The sequence below is a fragment of the Antennarius striatus genome, chromosome 7, assembly GCF_040054535.1.
Source record: "Antennarius striatus isolate MH-2024 chromosome 7, ASM4005453v1, whole genome shotgun sequence".
NCBI classification, from domain to species: Eukaryota; Metazoa; Chordata; class Actinopteri; order Lophiiformes; family Antennariidae; genus Antennarius; species Antennarius striatus.
In genome coordinates, this window is record NC_090782.1 from 24,838,885 (window position 1) to 24,859,808 (window position 20,924).

At 41.3% G+C, this 20,924-nt stretch overlaps 3 long non-coding RNA genes across 3 annotated transcripts; all 3 read right to left on the reverse strand.

The window, feature by feature from the left end:
* Nucleotides 1-1,185: 1,185 nt before the first annotated feature.
* LOC137599264 (uncharacterized) lies at nt 1,186-2,897 on the reverse strand. Its single transcript, XR_011036778.1, has 5 exons — nt 2,775-2,897; nt 2,576-2,677; nt 2,317-2,475; nt 2,132-2,236; nt 1,186-1,808 (listed from the first exon to the last, which is right to left on the reverse strand). It is a non-coding gene; the product is annotated as an uncharacterized lncRNA (long non-coding RNA).
* Nucleotides 2,898-7,979: 5,082 nt separating this feature from the next.
* On the reverse strand, nt 7,980-9,692 carry LOC137599381 (uncharacterized). The gene is made up of 5 exons (XR_011036805.1): nt 9,557-9,692; nt 9,347-9,448; nt 9,089-9,247; nt 8,915-9,019; nt 7,980-8,582 (listed from the first exon to the last, which is right to left on the reverse strand). It is a non-coding gene; the product is annotated as an uncharacterized lncRNA (long non-coding RNA).
* A 5,219-nt stretch (nt 9,693-14,911) lies between these two features.
* Nucleotides 14,912-19,892, reverse strand: LOC137599287 (uncharacterized). The gene is made up of 5 exons (XR_011036782.1): nt 19,780-19,892; nt 19,569-19,670; nt 19,310-19,477; nt 19,124-19,228; nt 14,912-16,454 (listed from the first exon to the last, which is right to left on the reverse strand). It is a non-coding gene; the product is annotated as an uncharacterized lncRNA (long non-coding RNA).
* Between the last annotated feature and the right edge of the window lie 1,032 nt (nt 19,893-20,924).

The window sequence follows — 20,924 nt, forward strand, 5'->3', positions numbered from 1 at the left end:
TTCTGTGGAAAACCACCTCCAGTGGTCAATGCCCTGCAACATTATGTTGCTGATGTTCTACCAGTCTGTGGTGCCCAGTGTGCTCCTCTATGCTGTGGTGTTCTGGGGTAGTGGTCTGAGGGCGGCAAGACGAAGCTCTCGATGTACCGGTCAATCTACGTTCCTACTCTCACCTATGGTCATGAGCTTTGGGTCATGACCGAAAGGACAAGATCTGGGATACGAGCGGCTGAAATGAGTTTCCTCCGTAGAGTGGGGGGGTGCACCCTTAGAGATAGGGTGAGGAGCTCAGTCACCAGGGAGGAGCTCGGAGTAGAGCTGCTGCTCCTCCACCTCGAGTGGAGCCAGCTGAGGTGGCTCGGGCATCTGTTCCTGATGCCTCCTGGATACTCCCTGGGGAGGTGTTCCAGGCATGTCCTACCGGGAAGAGATCTCAAGGAAGACCTAGGACACGCTGGAGGGACTTTGTCTCTTGGCTGGCCTGGGGATGCACCAGGATCCCCCCGGTGGAACTGGAGGAGGTGTCTGGGGAGAGGGAAGTATGGGCATCCCTCCTGAGACTGTTGCCCCTGCGACCCGGCCCCAGATAAGCGGTTGAAGATGGATGGATGGATGGATAAATCACTTCATCTTTATTCAATCGCCAACCAATTATATGATTTCCATTAGCCATGGTGGTCTGTCTTTCTGTGTGGCCTTGCAATGAGCTAATGTCGCAGCCAGGGTGTACCAAGCACTAGCTAGGATAGGCCCCAACATGACAACGATGACTGAATAGTGTTTGTCACAGTTGCATTTCATCTCTAGATAACAATGAATTTACAGTAAATATTCTTTACCTCATCTGATCTCACCTCACCTGTCCAGGTAACTGCACACAGGAACCACAGGTAGAATCTTAAAAACCTTTCTTAGGGTGTGGTCCTGGTGACTGATAATCTGTCTGATCCCATAAAATCAAACCACTTCAATAAAAGCAGCAAAGACACACTGTTTAAAAACATTTACATTGGATTAATAATCCGGAGTCCACAGATTATTAATCCAACATCACAATAAAACAGAATGATGAGACAAAATACTTTGGAGAGAATCAGTATGTATTAGGTTTAAGTTCAGCACCAGAGACAGGAGGATATATCACACCACCACCAATATCTGTCTGAGATCATTCAGAGTCAGATATTCAAATGGATCTGATTTATTAACAAATGGTAAAAAGTTACATCTGCATTAAAATCATATTTTATGTTTTAACTCATAAACTGTTGCAGACAAACATGATTCTTGGCACAAATTTCCAGCGTTCATCATGTTGCATCAATCGGATTCCAGTCAAGCCACATCGTCATGGTGATGATCGACTGAAGTATTCAAAAATTTTCCCTGATGGACTTTAAAACACATCTTCTGGTTCTGCAGGTTTTGTGGTGGTGACCTTGGCAGAGTGATGCATGTTCTGAATGCTGGCTGGTTGTCAATACATCATTAGAAACACACAAACATTCCCTGACTGATTATTGTTAAAGTGTGATAATAGTGGATACATATGAGGACCTGCTGGTGAGGTTCCTTCTGGTTCTAGAAGAGATGAAAGAGTCCCAGTAACAGAGGGATCAAACCCAGACTGATGGAACAAGCATCCCTGATGGCTGGAGCCGTATTACACAGACTGGTGTCACAACAGGTTGTATCGTTGCCGAAAGACACATCCATGAGAGAAGGAAGCTCGATCAGTCTAGTGGCGATCTGACACAGGTTGTCTGACATGCAGCCACGGAGGCTCCTAGGCACTGATTGTGTGACCACTAAAGATGAAAAAAACAAGTGTCACTGTAGAATTTCCTGTTGATATCAAGTGATAATAAGTAATAATTTAACATGAACACATCAACATAAAACACACATGAGAAAACAGATAATGCAGTCTATGGAATAACAATGTGTTCTCCTCCTATGAGCCTGGTGGTGTGTTGGGTTGATTTTTTTGTTCATACGTTTGTCACTTGGTTGAAGGACGTTAGTTAAGACAGTTTATGAAAGAATCACTTCAGACACTAATGTGAACACAGCAGGAATGAGAACATGAGAGTCTTCATCTAGAACTTGTTATTGTCTCATAAAGTCTCACCAGATCCTCGAAAGCAGCGGTCCTGTATTCCCCTACACTGGATTTGACGGGTGCAATTAACGTCGACACAACAGTTCAGGTTGTTCGTTGCCTGAATCATAGGGACTGAAATAGAAAATAAGTAATTTACCTCAGGAACATAGAACACTGATGAGAATGAACTATTTCTACTCATTTATACTTACTAGAAAAATTTCCAGAGTTGCAGTTAGTTGTGTTGCAGCACAGAACATTTACAAACGAAGTGGAAGAACTTGTTTCAAAGGAAAAGTTCTGAGAGCCTGGCGTTTGGCATAGTAAGGATGGTCCACATCCCTTCAAGCTTGTCAGTGTTGAGCTTGTAGCTATAATGGTTAAAAAAAACAAAGGTAAGTCAGATACTGCTAGTGGAACAAAGACAAACATGCAGAATTAAGAGAAGAGTTGTGATAAAGAAATACTGACTGTTAGTGGAGGCTGTGAAACACATCGTCTCTGAAGTACAGTTCATTGTTTCCGTGGTGGGACACGTAGAAAGATTACAAGACTGACACTGAAGAGCTCCAACTGCAGAGAGAACAATATGACTAATAATCAGCTGATGGATACAGATAGTTGATAATCAACTGATCAATACTGGTGAATGAATCAGGCTTGCTGTTACCTGAGTTGGAGAGAGTCCAGGCGAGAGCCAGAGAAAGGATCAGCTTCATCATGATGAAGAAGAAATGACTGGAGATAAAGATACTTGATCTCTCCTGTACTTTAATGTATGGGTGTTGAGAACAGACAGACTAATACCTGAACGCTGGAGGGTGTTTCTTGTTTGTCCAATCAGAAACTGAAGTCACTATAACCACAACATTCCATTTTGAATCAGAATGTTTTCTTTAGTGTGATTTGATCATACTCAAACAGGAAAATGCAAAGGTATTTAATTTAATTAACAATTTATTTTGTCATTTCAGGCCAATTTCAAGTCTGAAACTTTATTAAGTGGCAGAGTCAAAGAAAACAACAACATTTTATTGCGGCCAAACCCAGTTAGAAAGGAAAGGCAACATTCAGGATGACATTCCTATAGGGAGACAGCGGTTTAGTTCACCACTAGAGGGAGAATGTCTCTCTCTGCTTCTTCTTTGCTGATGAAACTTGTGGGTGTAACATTTAAAAAAAAACAGTCAACAGAGGCAAAACTAAATGTGAAAGCATCCTGTCTGAGTGAACTCCAGCTGAAAGTCAGTGAGAAAAGATGGGACTCTAGTCCAGACTTGAAAGACTCGCCTGTCCAACCAGTTTGTAACTGCAGAAGTAAAGTGAGCCATAAAGTTGATGCAGCCATTGAAAGGTTCTGTCAGCTGAAGTCCTAAAACATGATCTGGAACATCCAGATTTTATTGGATAACCTCAGAGCTCTAACCAGAGTATAGATGTCTAACAGGATATAAATAAGGAGGTGCCAAAACATTTAAAACCTAAAAAACAAACAATACAATCTGAAAATTGATCTTAACGTGGACAAGATGCTAAAGCTGGAGTCCCACGGTCATGTTTTCTAGTTGTGGTTAAATTCCAAGCAGTGGAATTTTACACCAACTGCAAATGACAAAGTCGACAATGATCCACACCCACATACAGAGTTCCAGTAAGCGTTACAAGTTCTCATGTAAACAGGAAATACTCTCTCGAAGTCTTCAAAAGACATTCAAGGCTTCGATTTGGCCAGTAGCCAGCCTGGCCAGTAGCCTCAGCTGGAAAAGGCTGGTTTTGACAACAGAAGGAAGGACCCCATTTGAGATCTCAAAAAGGCCAAATACTCCTTTATTCCACGCACACACACACACACACACACACACACACACACACACACACACACACACACACACACACACACACACACACACACACACACACGCACACACACACACACACACACACACACAAACACAGCCTTATGGCGTAGAGAGGCAACCATCTCATCCACCAGGGTAAACTCCAACACAGTGGTGTTCAGCCACGGCTTATTAGTATCCTCACACCTGCCCAATGCCTCACGCAACTCCTGAAAAGGACAAGGTCCAACCCCTGTCCATGGGTTTGGTTCTAGAACCGAGGCTATACCTGGAGATTAGCCCCACCAGATCCAAATGATATCGCTCCACCTCCAAAACACGCTCTGGCTTCTTCCCCACGAATGAGGTGACATTCCATGTCTCCAAAGTCAACTTCCGTCACCTGGGCATAGTCCACCAGGACCCCTGACTTTACTGCCCCATTGGTCTACCCTGCCGGTGGTGGGTGCACAGAGGTGAAAATGATCAAATGATGTCCTGCTGTAATGTAGAACACACCTGATCTGGGTTTATATAAAATTGTTTTGAATGTTTAAAAAATGCTCACAGAAAATTACTTACTGTGAGATAAATAATAATCTCACAGACATGGGTGAAGATCACTTTGCAGCTGAAACTGAGTTGATCGCTTTAAAGGTCGTGTTTGATGGGTTTTTAAACGTTTTTGAAAAGTTTCTTCAAAAGCAAACTACCGTGAATTAATAGAACTAGTTTTCAGTGACAACTCTCAAACTAATGACACAATGTGATTCTCAATTCTTGGGTGAGCAGTCATAGTGAGGGTCAGTTAAAGACCCTGGATTTCACCTGGACTGTAGTACCTCTTCAGGCAGTGGGTTGGTGTCTACTATGTACTCAGGGAGACAAACGACTGAGTCTCCATAGTTCTACATGTCTGCCTTTGACCCATGAATCAACCACCAAGGTGGCTCTAAAGAGTGAAGACGTGACTGTCCAGTTTTAATGTACAGTATTTTCCGCACTATAAGGCGCACTCGACTATAAGGCACACCCTCAATAATTTGTTTGTTTTATAATTTATTTCATATATAAGGCGCACCGGATTATAAGGCTCACACAATAAAAAATGAATAAAATTTATTTGATAAACAGCAGCGGCTGTAGTTGCACAATCCGTCCACTAGATAGCGCCGCGCTGCTCAGACAGTCATGATTGCATTCATGACTTCCTGACTACCTCTGAATGGCCCCTATTGTTATATCAATAAGACATTCTGAGCCTCATCAAGGAAACCTGATCACTTGATCACTTTGCCATCTTAGAAAGAAGTCAACATGCATATTAAAAAACCTGACATTAAAAACTGGTTAAATTCATCACGAGTGCAGTCAGTGCCAACAGAGCGGATTATTTCCTGATCTGAAGTTCGAAGCAGATATTTAAGCTCCAACGTTCGTCTTCGTTTATTAATTAAACATTGTTTCGATCGATCGGTAGTCCAGTCGGAGGTGAGGTGCAGCTATTTGCTGCTGTGTGTCCTCAACAATTTTTTAACTAGTTTTACTCCTAGAACTGACTTTAATGTCGGTGTCTCACCGCCGTGAATCTCACCGCACGTCCCTGCAGACAGAATACACAAGCCTGAATGCGCCCCTCTGCCCCCGCCCAGAGCTATCAACTACATTTGTAAATCAATGCAGCACACCCGTTGGCACCTTTGTCTAGCAGTGACTGCTCTTGGAATTTCAGAAAAGGCTGGAAGTTCATCTCTGAGGGTCTTTATTCACCTTTATGCCAGTTTCTCCGTGTGTTTCCACAGACTAATAGAATGGACCGTCACTAGATTCCAGATGACAGCACAATGGGGTTTTTAAGACCAATTAAGTATAAAGTGGGTTATTTCCGACACCAAATAGTTAGGAAATACTGAGATCAGTCAGTCAGTCAAACTCTATTAATAGAATTGTTGAAAGTTCCTCATGTTTTTCTACGTAACCACTGGTGCTCCTACAGTCTGCTCTACCGTCTGAGAGCAGCTCAGTCAGAGCCGGGACTTCGGCGGCCAGACTGCCGGATTTTTTCAGCGATCATGTTTTTAACCAATATTAATATGAATATTAATCCATATATAAAACGCACTGGATTATAAAGCGCACCACGGGATTATGAGAAAATGTTAGGCTATTAGATGCGCCTTATAGTGTGGAAAATACGGTACTCATTCACCTCTTTACTTGTGTGTTGTCAGTGATATTCGTATTCCGACAACCACTGTCGAGATCTTTTTCTTTTTGAAAACCACCGTATAATCAAGAATTACAACTCTAAACAATGTAAGTCCATGTATAGCTGTAGTTTTTGTTTATTTGTTGTGCTTCAATGTCCTATTTGTTCTTGGTAAGTCTTAGGGAAGATTACTTTAGTATTTAGAGTGGTAATGACATTTAAATGACCCCAAATGGCAATTACAGATTGTAATGTAATAACAATTTAAGAACAATTCAGCTTACAAACAACCACTTAGAATCAATTGTGTTTGTAGGTTGAGGACTACCTGTATATTAATATTTGTAAGCTTAAATTGATTTGCATTAACTGTTTTGCCAAAAACACAAGCACCAGCCTTTGTTTTAGAAAAAATTTCCAGGGGGTAGAAAGCCTGAGATACTTACAACAACACACACAAGAACAAGTGGCGGAGATGAGTGTTGGAGATGCGCGTACGGCAGAAAGGGGAACAGTAGGCAGATAAGGTTGCGAGCACTTGTTCATATCTATGAATGCTCATATGTCGGATGTTCGTACATAGAGGACTACCTGTATTTTGAAAATACATCATTATTGTTTTTCTTCTGTGTTTCACCTGTGGTGATAAGAACACAGTGCACCCTCACGCATTCGCACATTAGCGCTCGCGACTTTACCTGATCGCAGATTTTTGGTAGGCAGCCATGTGATACCGTACACGCATTCTTTTGGCTGAAGAAGTGCACTCGGTTCCGTCAGTCTTGGACTTACTTGAGACACAAAAGTGCTAACTTTAAACAGTTGATAAGAGCGTGGGAAAAGGTAATACAGATAGAAGGTGGTTTAATATCAGTATGGGGTCATAAACGTTTAAATTTCTGTAAATATTAAATAGTTGCTCTATCGCGGAACTCATTAATCGCGTGTGGTTCCTGGAACGCATTAACCTCAAAGAACGAGGGCGCACTGTACGTCTGAAAAGATACCTCTCTTCAGTTCAAGAATTGTTTTCTAGCGGTAGGCTTCATGCATATTTACCCTGTTGACAGTCAACAATTTGTTTTTCTAGTTCGACAACTTCCTCCTCTTTGCAAAAAGTTTTGCCAACGTTTGACTCAACTTCCAGTTTAACTCTTGTTAGTTTGCTTGCCTTGAATATGTGAAATTAAATTTGACAAGCATTGTCATTGGTCCAAATTGTGTCATATTCATCAAATAGCCAAACCATCAATCGTTAAAACACATTCAGTTTAGAAGAGCTGGTCGCCACAGGTTGTCTGTAGGTGTGTGTGTGTTCCCAAATCACTGTTTCTCTGTCTGTGTGGCCATTCAATGAGCCGACGTCTCATCCAGGGTGTACCCCGTCTCTCACCCATAGCCAGCTGGGATAGGCTTCAGCATGATAATGATGATAACGAATGAATGAATTAAAGTAGAACAAAATCTGTTTGATTCTTTGGAAAATTTCGATATATGTTGTTCATGTGTCCTCTGACTCTTTTTATCTGGTGTTGATCTTTTCACAGCTGCATTTCTTCTAGATAATCATGAAGTCAATGTTCTTTACTTCATCTGATCTCACCTCACCTGTCCTTGTCACTGCACACAAGGAACCACAAGTATAATCTTAAATACCTTTCTTTGGGTGTGGTCCTGGTGACTGATAATCTGTTTAATCTCATGAAGTCAAACCACTTCAATCAAAGCCACAAATAAACAGTATTCAGAAACATTTACGTTAGATTAATAATCGTTATTAACAACATCACAATATAACAGAAAGATGACACAAAACACTTTGGAGAGGATCAATATGTATTAGGTTTCAGTCCAGCACCAGAGACAGGAGGATACATCACACCACCACCAATATCTATCTGAGATCATTCAGAGTCAGTCATTCAAATAGATTTCACATTTGCAAAGGGCAAAAAGTTACATCTGGATTAAAATCACATTTTATGTGTTAACTCTCAAACTGCTTAAGTATTCAAACATTTTCTCTGACGGAGTTTCAAACACATCTTCTGGTTCTGCAGGTTTTGTGGTGGTGACCTTGGCAGAGCGATGCATGTTATGAATGATGGCTGGTTGTAAATACGTGATTAGAAACACACAAACGTTACCTGACTGATTATTGTTAAAGTGTGATAATAGTGGATACATATGAGGACCTGCTGGTGAGGTTCCTACTGGTTCTAGAAGTGATGAAAGAGTCCCAGGAGCAGAGGGATCAAACCCAGACTGATGGAGAGAGCATCCCTGATGGCTGGAGCCGTATTACACAGACTGGTGTTACAACAGGTTGTACCGTTTCCAAAAGACACGTTCAAGTTGGATGGAATCTCAGTCAGTCTGTCAATAATCTGACAAAAATTGTCTGAAATGCAACCGAAGACTGGACTGGATTCTGAAAACGAAAAATCAACGTTACTGGACAAACTACTGTTGATCTGAAGCACTAATAATCATATTTGTCATTTCAAGAACACAAACATAAAAAAAGTGAATAAATAGAGCAGTATATCTACGGAATAAAAATGTGTACTCCTTCAACAAGCCTTGTGGTGTGTTGGGTTGATTTTTATATTAATACATTTGTCACCTGGTTGAAGGACGCTGGTAAAGACAGTTTATGAAAGAATAACTTCAGACACTAATGTGAACACAGCAGGACTGAGAGCATGAGAGTCTCAGCTAAAACTGTTATAGTTTTAAACTTGTGATAGTATAAAGTCTTACCGGTTCCTCTAACGCAGCGGTCCTGTACTCCCCTACACTTGAGTTGTCCAGTGCAATTAGCATCAGCACAACATGTCAGGTTGTTATTTTCCCGAATCATAGGAGCTGAAAAAGAACAGAGAGTCAATTATCTGAGGAACATAGCATTAACTATTTCTACTCATCCTTACTTACTAGAAAAATTTCCAGAGTTGCAGTTAGTTGTGTTGCAGCATATAACCCTTATCAAAGAAGTGGTAAAATTGGTCTCAAATGAAAAGTCCTGAGTGCCTGGGGCTGCGCATAGGAAGGATGGTGCACATCCCTTCAAGTTTGACACTCTTGGGTCTGTACCTATGATGGTTACAAAACCAAAAAAGATTGAGATAATGTTGGTGGAAAGAAGACAAACATGCAGAATTCACCGAAGAGTTGTGATATAGAGATACTGACTGTTAGCGGAGGCTGAATAGCACATCGTCTCTGAAGTACAGTTTGATGTCTGCGTGGTGGGACAAGTACTGAGATCGCAGGCTTCACACTGAAAAGCTTCAGCTGCAGCAAAGAGAACATGACTGACAATCAGCTGAAGGATACAATAACTAATAATCAACTGATCAATACTGGTGAATGAATCAGGTTTAAAAGGTGAGTTGCAGTTACCTGAGCCGGAGAGAGTCCAGGCGAGAGCCAGAGAAAGGATCAGCTTCATCATGATGAAGAGGAAACGACTGGAGATCGAGCTACTTGATCTGTCCTCAACTTTAATGTATGGGTGTTGATGACAAACAGATTAATACCACAACGCTGGAGGGTGTTCCAGGTTCCACCAATCAGAAACTGAAGTCGTTACGACAACATTCCATTTTACATGTTCGCATAATTTGTTCAACGTTGAACAGTACAATTGCCTAGTGTCCAAAGTATCAGTCAGAATTATTGAATTAGGTTACTTTTTTTTTGGTATAGTTACTCACTTATTGTTGTCTGTCTTAATATCTTAACTTAATCTTGGTTAAAGGATTCTACATGTCCAAATCCAGCACAGTGAGGGTTCAAGTCAAGTGACCACTTTAAACTGGTATGGTGAAGCAACATAACTCCAAAGAAGGGGTGATTTTTGCATTATTTTTTGCATATTTTTTGTTTCCATGAAAAGATTTTTTTAAAACTACCAACAGATGAAGCACAACATTCTTAAATGGTTTCACATCAAGAACAAAGAATGATATCGCCCTAGTTTATAAATTGTTGGAAGTTTGATAAAATGGGAGATGCTTGGAAAAATTCCAGAACATTGAAGAGGCCCAACCCAGTTAACAAGGAAGGACGGCATTCAGGACAACATTCCAGAGGAGACTGATGATTAGTTCACCACTAGAGGTAGAATCTCTTCTTTGTGTTGTCTTTTCAACAAAGACGAAACAAAATGTGCACAAATCACTGATGGGACTTCAGTTGAGACTTGAAAGACTCAACTATCCAAGCAGTTTGTAACTGCAGAGGTAAGATGATCCATGAATCTGATGCAGCCATTGCAAAGGTTCTGTTACCTGTGGTCCTAGGACATGGTCTGGAACATCCAGTGTCATATTATTGCATGACCTCAGAGTTCTAGCCAGAGTGTAGATGTCTAACACGGCATAAAAAATGAGGTGCCAAAAAATTAAAAACCTGAAGAACAAGCACAGCAATCTTAAAATTGATCCAAAAGTGGAAAAGTATCTAGAACTGGATTCATGTTTTCTTTGGCTATTTTCCATGCGGTAGTCTGCTGTCGGAGCGGCTTAACTGCAGCTGATAGAAGACTGGACACTCAAAAGGCCAGCTCTGTCCTAGGATGCCCCCTAGACTCAGTGGAGGTGGTGGGAGAGAGGAGGACGATGGCCAAGCAGTAATCAGTGATGACAAATGACTCCCACCCCCTGCAGGGCACGTTAAGATCACCGGGGAGCTCCTTCATCAATAGGTTGTTCTACCTAAAATGCATGAAGGAACGTTATCGCAGGTCTTTCCTTCCTACAGTCAGAATGTATAACCTGCACGGCTCCCAACTCCATTGCTCTTATTTTTCTCACGTATTTCACTCTTGATTTTCAGAATATAACTGTTTTCTGCACCAAGCATGGAGCTGCTTTCTCAGCTGAACGTGGCCCATTGACCCATTGTGTAAACAGCTGACTGAACTGGTACCGGCCAGCAAACATTGCGGAAGATTTGTGGAGAGAAACAGTGTTTGCAAGTGGGACAGAAATCATTGGCTGCAACAACATATGATTATGGACAGGGGGTAATTAAAGCTGTGGTTCCTGACAATCACTAGCTAATGACACTGGGGAGCTAAGCTAACGCAGTTAAATGAAACATGGGATGTTAAAGGAGAGGTAAGACCGAACGTAGAGGTTTTTTATTGTATTCGAGAAATACATTGAACTGTTGGCTGTTGGGCGCCGTCCCTACTTTATCTCCGTCCACTAACCTACGTCACAGTGACGACGACGAATGGAAGCTAGGACAAGAAAAACTGTACACACCTGTGTATGCATTTTTATTCCCTGATCTATTCTCTAGTTATCACGGTTTCTTTTTTTAGCTCTTCATTCTTAAATTCTCCTTATTCTGACATTTGCTGTTGTTGTTTTTTCCGTAGCAGAACAACTGGCAATATAGCACTTTACTTCCAAGTAAATAAGATTAAAATCTGCTCTGAGTGTGCATGTGTGTGTGTGAATATCTATTAGGCTGTAAATAAAGGCTGAGGCTGTTTGTTAATGAGCGGTGTCGTCGCTTTGGATAAACAGTTAGTCAGTTAGAAGAGCTAAAGCTGCTTTCATTCATTAAAAAACAGACAACAGTTCTGATCTTGTAGCCTCTTCATCCGTTACGAAACTGGTTATATGTTCAGCGTGACGCTGAGGATACGCCTTATGCCGACACACACACACACACACACACACACACACACACACACACACACACACACATGCAATAGCTTGTGAGGAACTTTCACTGTGCGCGTTTGCACATAGGTCCACTACGTATATGTAGAGACCTGAAAAAATGTGTTTTTCATGATAGTGAAGCCCAGGGGCAGCGTATTTAAGGAAAACAGTAACATGGCCAAAATAGAACATTGGTATTTTGGAAACTTTTGGTCAAAATAGACTTAAACCGATTAAGACCTGTGCCTTTAAAACCAACACACTCTTCAAGATGAGATAAGAGAATAGTGATTGACTACGTCAAAGACAGCGGTCAAGTCTAAAAGCATCAAAACAGCTAGGATTCCTGGGTCAACTGTTAAAAGGTCATCGAGGACTTTTAAAAGAGACCTTTCAGTAGTGTAGTTATATTTAAAACCAGACTGAAATGTTTCAAAAATACTAAGAAATACTGAAAGCAAAGGCTTCAGACTATGACAACCAGCATAGTGAACATGGGCGCTGAGAGGTTTGGTGTTGAGCAGGAAATGGGGACAAGCAGCTTTACAACAAGAAGCAGAGAACAGTAGACGATTGGCCTGTTCAAAGGAGGAGTTTGACCAACACGTGTTTGGAACATCTTGAAAGTCATCTGGTGACAATAAAAACAGCTCAGCACTGGTGTTTTTGCAGAAGGAGAATGGATCCTAAAGAAGACAACTCCAAGACCATCAGCCAGTCCAGTGTCCTCTTCAAGAATGGACACTTCAGTGTAGAAAGGTGGCGTAGCCAATAAGAGGGTCTAGGAAAAGGATGAACAGTGCTCATTACTGGGTGAAGAGGAACGAACAGAGATAACCAACAACTCCTAAAAGAGCCCAAAAGCAGCAGACACCGTCTTGATAGCGTGTCTTGATTAACGCCGGACCCGGACAAGTTGATCGTCAAAAGCAATGGTCCCCAAACCCCCGGGGCCATTGACTGGTACCAGTCCGTGGGTCAATTCGTATCAGGCTGCAAAGGAAAAATACATAACTTAAATTATTTACATTTTTTTTGATTCCGAACAACGTTTTGTTTCGGAAAATTTGCAGATTTCCCCCTCACGTCTGTCTATCAGTCACTCTTGATGCATGTATATTAACATGCTTGCCTCAGTCACATGACTACCTTCTTAAAATGGCCACCCCGGCCGCTAACAGAATTGATTACCACTCAATTGAAATTCCCAGGCCAGCAAAAAAGGAACAAAAAACAAATGTTTTTGGAAAGTTTCTTTGTGCAGGATAAAAGAGCCAGTGAGGATAGAAGAAGAACCTACGACTTCAAAGAAGAAGAAAGCTGCATTTTGAAACCCATTTTGACTAACTCTCCTGTTGACTTTTCTTTGGATGGTTATGAGTCATCTTCATGTGAGTCATTGCATAATCAAATCACCTGCTTTTACATCTGTCACTCCATCCCTCCTGGAATTACTGGTTATACAGAAACTGATCTCTTCACTGCAGTTTTTTTCCTCTTAAAGTTTTATATGCCAAGTTAAATCTAGTTGACTTCACTGAAGTATTTGTTGGCTCAGATCAAACCATGTCTGAAATGTTTGTCAGCTCCTCCCATCAGAAGAAACGCATCCGTGTTGAAAATGACGTCAATCAACAGATGAGTTTTCAGCCAATACCTAATCAATACACAAAGTTATTTTCCCTTTTTCTTTAGAAAGCCTTGTAAAGATATTGATACGAGGTCATCATCTGGATCCACAGTGGTTTTGAAAAGATTTTTGATCATTGCAAGAAAGGGAGAATTAAATTGCCAATATGCTAAGATGACATGCTATTACAATCTAGAAAACATTTGATCTGGATCCATATTATATTAAAAAAGTGCTCGCAAGAAAATTCTTTACTGGTATAAATAATAATCTCACAGAATCACTGTAACTGACACTCAGCCAATTCCATTAAATTTCATGTTTCAGGGTTTTTTTTCCAACTACTTAAAAGTTTTCTTCAAAAGCAAAACCACCACAAGTTATTACAAACAGTTTTCACTGACAACTCAAATTAATGCCAACCTGCATCTGAATTCTAGGGTGATCTGTCTTAATAGTGAGGTTCCGATCATTCTGTTGTCTACAGCTGATTTTGCACAATGTGAAAACTCAGTTACCTTGGTTGAAGATTATTGACTCAGAGGTAGAAATGGAAAACTCAGTTGTTGGCCCCTGAAGAGCCTGAGGACAGAGAAGACACCAACCCACTTCCTGCACAGGTGCTGGAGTGACCACAGGTGACTGTTCAGTTTAAATGTACTCATTCACCTCTGTCCTTAAAACATCACGCTTGTCTCGTGATTTATTTTAACTCGAGGTACTCAGCTTCCTTTTGTAGAAATGACTTCCAAACTGATGAAATTTAAAAAAAACCCATCTTATTCTCAATATTTACATTGCATAATTTGCTCCACATTACCATTTCACGCCTTTTCCTTTTAGCTAATTTTTGTGTTTGCTGTAAACAGATTAACCTATCAGATATGTCATTTATAATCAAATTGATTTGGCATATTACTTCCATCAAGTCAAAAACATCAACAATTCTGTGTGTCTGTGGTTTCAGGAAAATGTCCCTGTTACGCTGTGGTTGTTAGTAACTGGAAAATAGTTGTAAAAAGTCCCGGTGAATACCCGTGACTGCCCCACTTCAGCAGTCATGTGGATTGCTAGCATTCCTGTTTATAGGAGCCAATATCGGTCGCAAAACAGTGTTGCAGTGGGTAGCGCTGTCACCTCACAGCGACTAGGTTCTGGGTTCGAGTCCACTCTGTGCAGACTTCTCTGCGTCTCTGTGGGTTCCCTCCAAGTTCTCCGCCTTCCTCCCCAACTCAAAAAAGATGAAATTTAGATGAATTGATCAAGTGTAATTAACACGAGCGTGAGCAGTTGTTTGACTTTCATGCAGCTCTGCAATGCACCTGCAATGCAGCCAGAGTGTGCCACGCCTCTTTCCTGTCGGCAGATGAACCACCAATGGATCTGTCGCCACCTACTGGTAAACAAAGGCAATATCATGAAATTTAATTCAATTATTGTTGTGTGTTTATTGCCAAACAAAGGACAAATATATTAATTCAGTTGAGTTAAAACTTCAAAATCCATTGGTTTGTGAGCATTACAAAACAATTCAACCAGAATAACTTGACAGGAAGTGAGACGGTTTGTAGAAATAAATCAAATTTTGTAGATTTCCGGCATTGACCTGAATTATCAGGCTTAAAAAGTAAGAACCACTACGACAGCAAAGCCCCCCGATACCCTCAAACCATTTATAATTTAGACTTCTGACAACAGGAAGAAGATTCACTGATTCCAGGAAGAACAAATCAAAGAAATATCTTTGGTCATTTGTCCCATGAGCTGTTTTTTAAAAGTAAGCAATGTTTATCACCTGGGGGTGATAAACATTGTTCAGTATGTCACAAAACAGCTGAAGACATCCCAATTCTTTCACAGCCCAAATCCAAAACAGACACGTCACCCACTGACCCAACTTATGGATTGTGTGTAGAACAGCATGTTCTGATCTCATGACAATCTGTTCATTCTCAAGAAGTCAGTGATTCAAATAGATTTCACATATCTTCAAAGGGTAAAAAGTTACATCTGTATTCAAATCATATTTTAACTATTAACTCACAAACTGCTGCAGACAAACAGGATTCAAAAGTCTTAGCACAAATTTCCAGCGTTCGTCATGTTGCATCAATTAGAATTTCAGTCAAACTACATCGTCATATTAAGTATTCAAACATTTTCTCTGATGGAGTTTGAAACACATCTTCTGGTTCTGCAGGTTTTGTGGTGGTGACCTTGGCAGAGTGATGCATGTTCTGAATGCTGGCTGGTTGTAAACACGTGATTAGAAACACACAAACGTTCCCTGACTGATTATTGCTAAGCGTGATATTCAGTGGATATACAGTAGGCCCTCGCTTCAAGATGTGCGACTTCACTACATTGCGGATTTTTAGTAGGTAGTCACATGATACCGTACGCGCATGCTACTGGCTGACAGCATTTGTGTGTGCGCTGAATTCTGAGACCCCTGCTTCCTCCTCCTGAGTTGGTCTACGTGTGTGTAATACAGTTATAAGGTAGTTTAGTATCAGTATGGGGAGGGTTCATAAACGTTTAAATTACCTTAAATAATATAATAAATACTTGGTCGCTGTATCGTGGAATTTCGTTTTTCATGGGTGGTCCTGGAACGCATTAACCGAGAGCAACAAGGGATTACTACATGTGAGGACCTGCTGGGGAGGTTCCTTCTTGTCCTAGAAGACATGAAAGAGTCCCAGCAGCAGAGGAATCAAACCCAGACTGTTGGAGCAAGCATTGCTGGTGGTTGAAACAGTGGTTGGAGTTGTCGTGTTTGGAATTGTCGTGTTTGGAGTTGTCGTGGTTGGAGTTGTCGTGTTTGGAGTCATCATGGTTGGAGTCGTGTTACACAGGCTGGAGTCACAACAGGTTGTGTCATTGCCTACTGATCCTTCCAGGTTGAGAGGAATCTGGTTCATAGCGCTTGGACACAGGTTGTTAGACGTGCAACCGAAGATTGAAAGGGATGCTGGTTGTACGATCACTGAAAAAGAAAAATGAATGTTACTGGACAAACTACTGTTGATCTCAAGCAGTAATAATTCATAATTTTAATTTCAGGAATACATGAACATAAAAAAAAACAATTCACAATCCAGTATAACGATGGAATAAAGACATGTACTCCTACAACAAGCCTGGTGGTGTGCTGGATTGATTTCTTAATGTTAAAAGACCCATATTATACTTTTCTAATTCATGTCATTCGGCTGCCAGATGTCCAACTACACTGTATTTGAAATGCCTTGCCCCAAACTGATTCATGGTCCTCAATATCTTCTATTGAAAATTGATTAAATGAGCTCCCTGTCACATCGCTCCGTTTGTCTAGCCTGGCCATTAAATGTCAATGTCTGTCTACGCATGCTACACACTACGGACAGGAGATAATGAAACCTGTGTCTCTCAACAATTGGGACGGTCAAGCACAGATGGCTGGCCAACGAGACGAGGGAGTTAAGCTAACGTAGTCTGATGTGCTTCGGTGACCCATGGTTACAGTGCTGGACCACTAAGGGCTTCCAGACTTCGTGCTACAAGGGATGGAAGTGTTGAGACGAAATTTGGAGGTCTTGTTTTGTTCTCTTGAACTACTTTGAACTGTTGGCTGTTGGGCAACGTACCTACAGTACCTCCGTCCGAAACCACTGCGAGGAATCTAGGTGCCATTTTGATCAGGATATGTTGTTTAACTCACACATAAAACAGGTTTCTAGAACAGCCTTTTTCCATCTCTGAAACATTAATAAAAACAGGCATATTTTAAAATGGAATGATGCGAACAAGTTAATCCATGCTTTCATCACCTCCAGACTGGATTAACACACTTATTCAGGCTGCCCCAAAAAGTCACTGAAGACACTTCAACTAATTCAGAATGCTGCTGCCCGTGTTCTGACCAGGACCAGTACCCGAGACCTTCTCTGCACTGGCTTCCTGTGAAAACTAGGATAGATTTTAAAATACTCCTCCTCACTTACAAAGCCCTTCATGGCCAGGCACCGACCTACAGTATCTGAAGGAACTTTTAATTCCATATAATCCATCTAGATCAGTGGTCCCCAAACCCTGGGCCGTGGATCGGCCCGGGGACCGCTGCCGGTCCCCGTCCCGGGGACGACCGCTGATTTACATACAGTGGTACCTCTACTTACGAATGTCTCTACTTACGAAATTTTCTACTTACGAAATTTTTTATTTACAAAATTTCTCAGCAGGAAAATATTACCTCTAGTTACGAAAGAAATTTCCACGTAGGAAAGGCACAGTATGGGCTGATACTCTCAGCTCCCACAGGTTCCTGAACGCAACATTCTCATAGCTGCTCTGCCATTGGCTATCACCTAGCATCTTCCTGGCATCCCATTGGCTAAGAGGGACCTCTGTGTGGAGCTAGATCGGTGCTCTATGTGCTCTCTCTGTGCTCTATGTCCTCACAGGTTTTCCAGGTTCACCCCTCATCCGCCCATCCACTGTGGACCTGCTCCTCTAATCCCACCAGTATCACCCCTCATCTATCCATTGGCTGGGGTCCTCCTTCCTGTCTTCCTGCCACCATACAGTCATCCATGCAGCTTTAATTATGCTTTGAAATAATCAACCACATGATAGGGAACATGTATTGAACACAACAACCCAGGAGTCGGTGAACGCAGCCTGACTTTCCCGTCCTCACTTCAGCGCCTGCATCAAATCACCTAACCTTAGCCATAAAAACACTCGATCTGCCACTCTCTCTCCCTGCCTCTCTCCTTTCTTACCCTGTCCTTATAGTCATTATTTCATTTCCACCCGACCGGTCAAGGCGGATGACCGCCCAAAAGAGTCTGTTTCCTGTCTGGAGTTTCTTCCTCAATGGGGGAATTTTTCCCTGCCCCTGTTGCTTATGATTGCTCTGGAGGGTTCAGTTGGGTTTCTCTGCCTGTAGAAGCACTTTGTCTGCTGATGTGACTGAGCGCTTTACAAATAAAAGTTGATTCATTTATAGTCTCATATCTATTCTGTATTTATTATGATTTCTTTTCAGCTCTTCATTCCTTAATTATGTGATGTGTGATTGAAGAGTTTCAGCTAAAATGAAAGGAAAGGTGTACAAAACTGTGGTGAGACCAGCGATGTTGTTTGGTCTAGAGACAGTGTCACTGAGGAAAAGACAGGAGACAGAGCTGGAGGTAGAAGAAGATTCCTTAATTCTCCTTATTCTGACATTCTCTGTGGCTTTTTTCTGGAGCGGTAGAACTCGTCTGCTGTTTGGATTGATTCTCTGGTACCAGAACCCTGCCTGTCCAATTAAACTTGTTTAGAGACTTGACCCGCCTGCTTCACTCTCGTGCTTTTGGGTTCTGACCACCGGTCCTGTTCGAGCTCTGACAGAACTATAAAGAAAAGCTAGCCAACTCCGAGCTGAATTTAGCCATGGTCAGAAGCAAATGCAAAGAATATAAAAACATGTATGTGGTGTGTGTGTGTGTGTGTGTGTGTGTGTGTGTGTGTGTGTGTGTGTGTGTGTGTGTGTGTGTGTGTGTGTGTGTGTGTGTGTGTGTGTGTGTGTGTGTGTGTGTATATTCACTAAGACTATAATCACTTCAGACAGCAGGAATGAGAGCATGAGAGTGTTCATCTACCACTTGTTATCGTCTCATTAAGTCTCACCGGATCCTTGAAGGCAGCGGTCCTGTATTCCCCTACACTGGAGTTGTCCGTTACATTGAGCATCAAGACAACATGTCAGGTTGTTAACTGCCTGAATCACAGGAACTGAAACAGAACAAAAAGTCCTTTATCTGAAGAACATACAACACTGATGAGAATTAACTATTTCTACTCATCCATACTCACCAGTAAAACCTCCAGAGTTACAGTTAGTTGTGTTGCAGCATTCAAGATTTATGTCTGAACTGAAAATACCAACGTTGAATGAAAAGCTCTGAGTGCCAGAGGTTGGGCATAGGATAGACGACGCACATCCCTTCACATTTATCACTGTTGAAATTGGACCAGCGACGTCTATGAAAGCAAAGCAGAGTCAGATACTGCTGGTGGAAAGACGACAAACATGCAGAATTCACATAGAGAATTATGATAAAGGAATACTGACTGTTAGTAGAGGATGTGAAACACATCGTCTCTGAAGAACAATTGTTCATCTGCGTGGTGGGACATGTAGTGCTACTGCAGGTTTGACACTGAAAAGCTCCAACTGCAGCAAAGAGAACATGACTGACAATCAGCTGACGGATACTGATATCTGACAATCAAGTGATCAATACTGGTGAATGAATCAGGCTTCAAAGATGAGTTGCAGTTACCTGAGCTGGAGAGAGTCCAGGCGAGAGCCAGAGAAAAGATCAGCTTCATCATGATGAAGAGGAAACTACTGGAGAAAGAGATACTTGACCTCTCCTGTACTTTAATGTCCGGGTGTTGAGAACAGACAAATAACTGAACACTTGAGGCGTTCCTGGTTTAACCAATCAGAAACTGAAGTCACATCAAACAAACTATTTTTTAAAATATGTGTGTTTACTTTTGCAGAACCTGTTCAAAATCAAACATATTTGTTTTGTGTTTTAAAACTATATCAGACAAGACTTTTTGCTGTTCTTGTCTTCATCTAATTTTAACTATATGTTTTTAAAAATGGAAAATTGATAATTAACTTGTGTTTTTGAACATTTATGGAAAATCTTTTCAGAAACACTGGAGCAAATCTCATCATTTCCATTTTTTTCCTTAATTAAGCTTGATTCCTTGGGGTTTCTTTGCTTCTTTCATTTGTTCTTTCTTTAACTCTTCACTTAAATAAGCATGGATAAATTAAGCTCTAGATGTCAAACTTCAGTACAATAAAGGCCCAGGTTTGTTGATACACAATCACACTCCCAAACGGTGACATCACAAGAATAGTCTGTGTCAGTGCCAAAGTCAATATCCACCCTTTCTTGGTTTGCACTGCCATGCATCCCTCTGGTCTTGAATTACTGATCCTGGAATTAACTCTGTAAACAAAAGCCTTGGTAACTGGCACCAAAACCTGCTCAGGTGAAAAATCTTCCAACCACTTTGCATATGTAATATATATATATATATATATATATATATATATATATGGTTTTTGCGACTACACTTGGGGACACTTTCGAAGTTTTCCCAATTTTTCGGACTGACTGGCCTTCATTTCTTAAAGTAATGATGACCACTCGTTTTTCCTTACTTAGCTGCTTTTTTCTTGCCATAATACAAATTCTAACAGTCTATTCAGCAGGACGATCAGCTGTGTATCCACCTGAATTCTGCACAACACAACTGATGGTCCCAACCCAATTTTTAAGGCAAGAAATCCCATTTATTAAACCTGACAGGGCACACCTGTGAGTCACCAATTTCAGGTGACTACCTCTTGAAGCTCATCAAGAGAATTCAGAATGTGTGCAAAGCAGTAATCAGAGCAAAA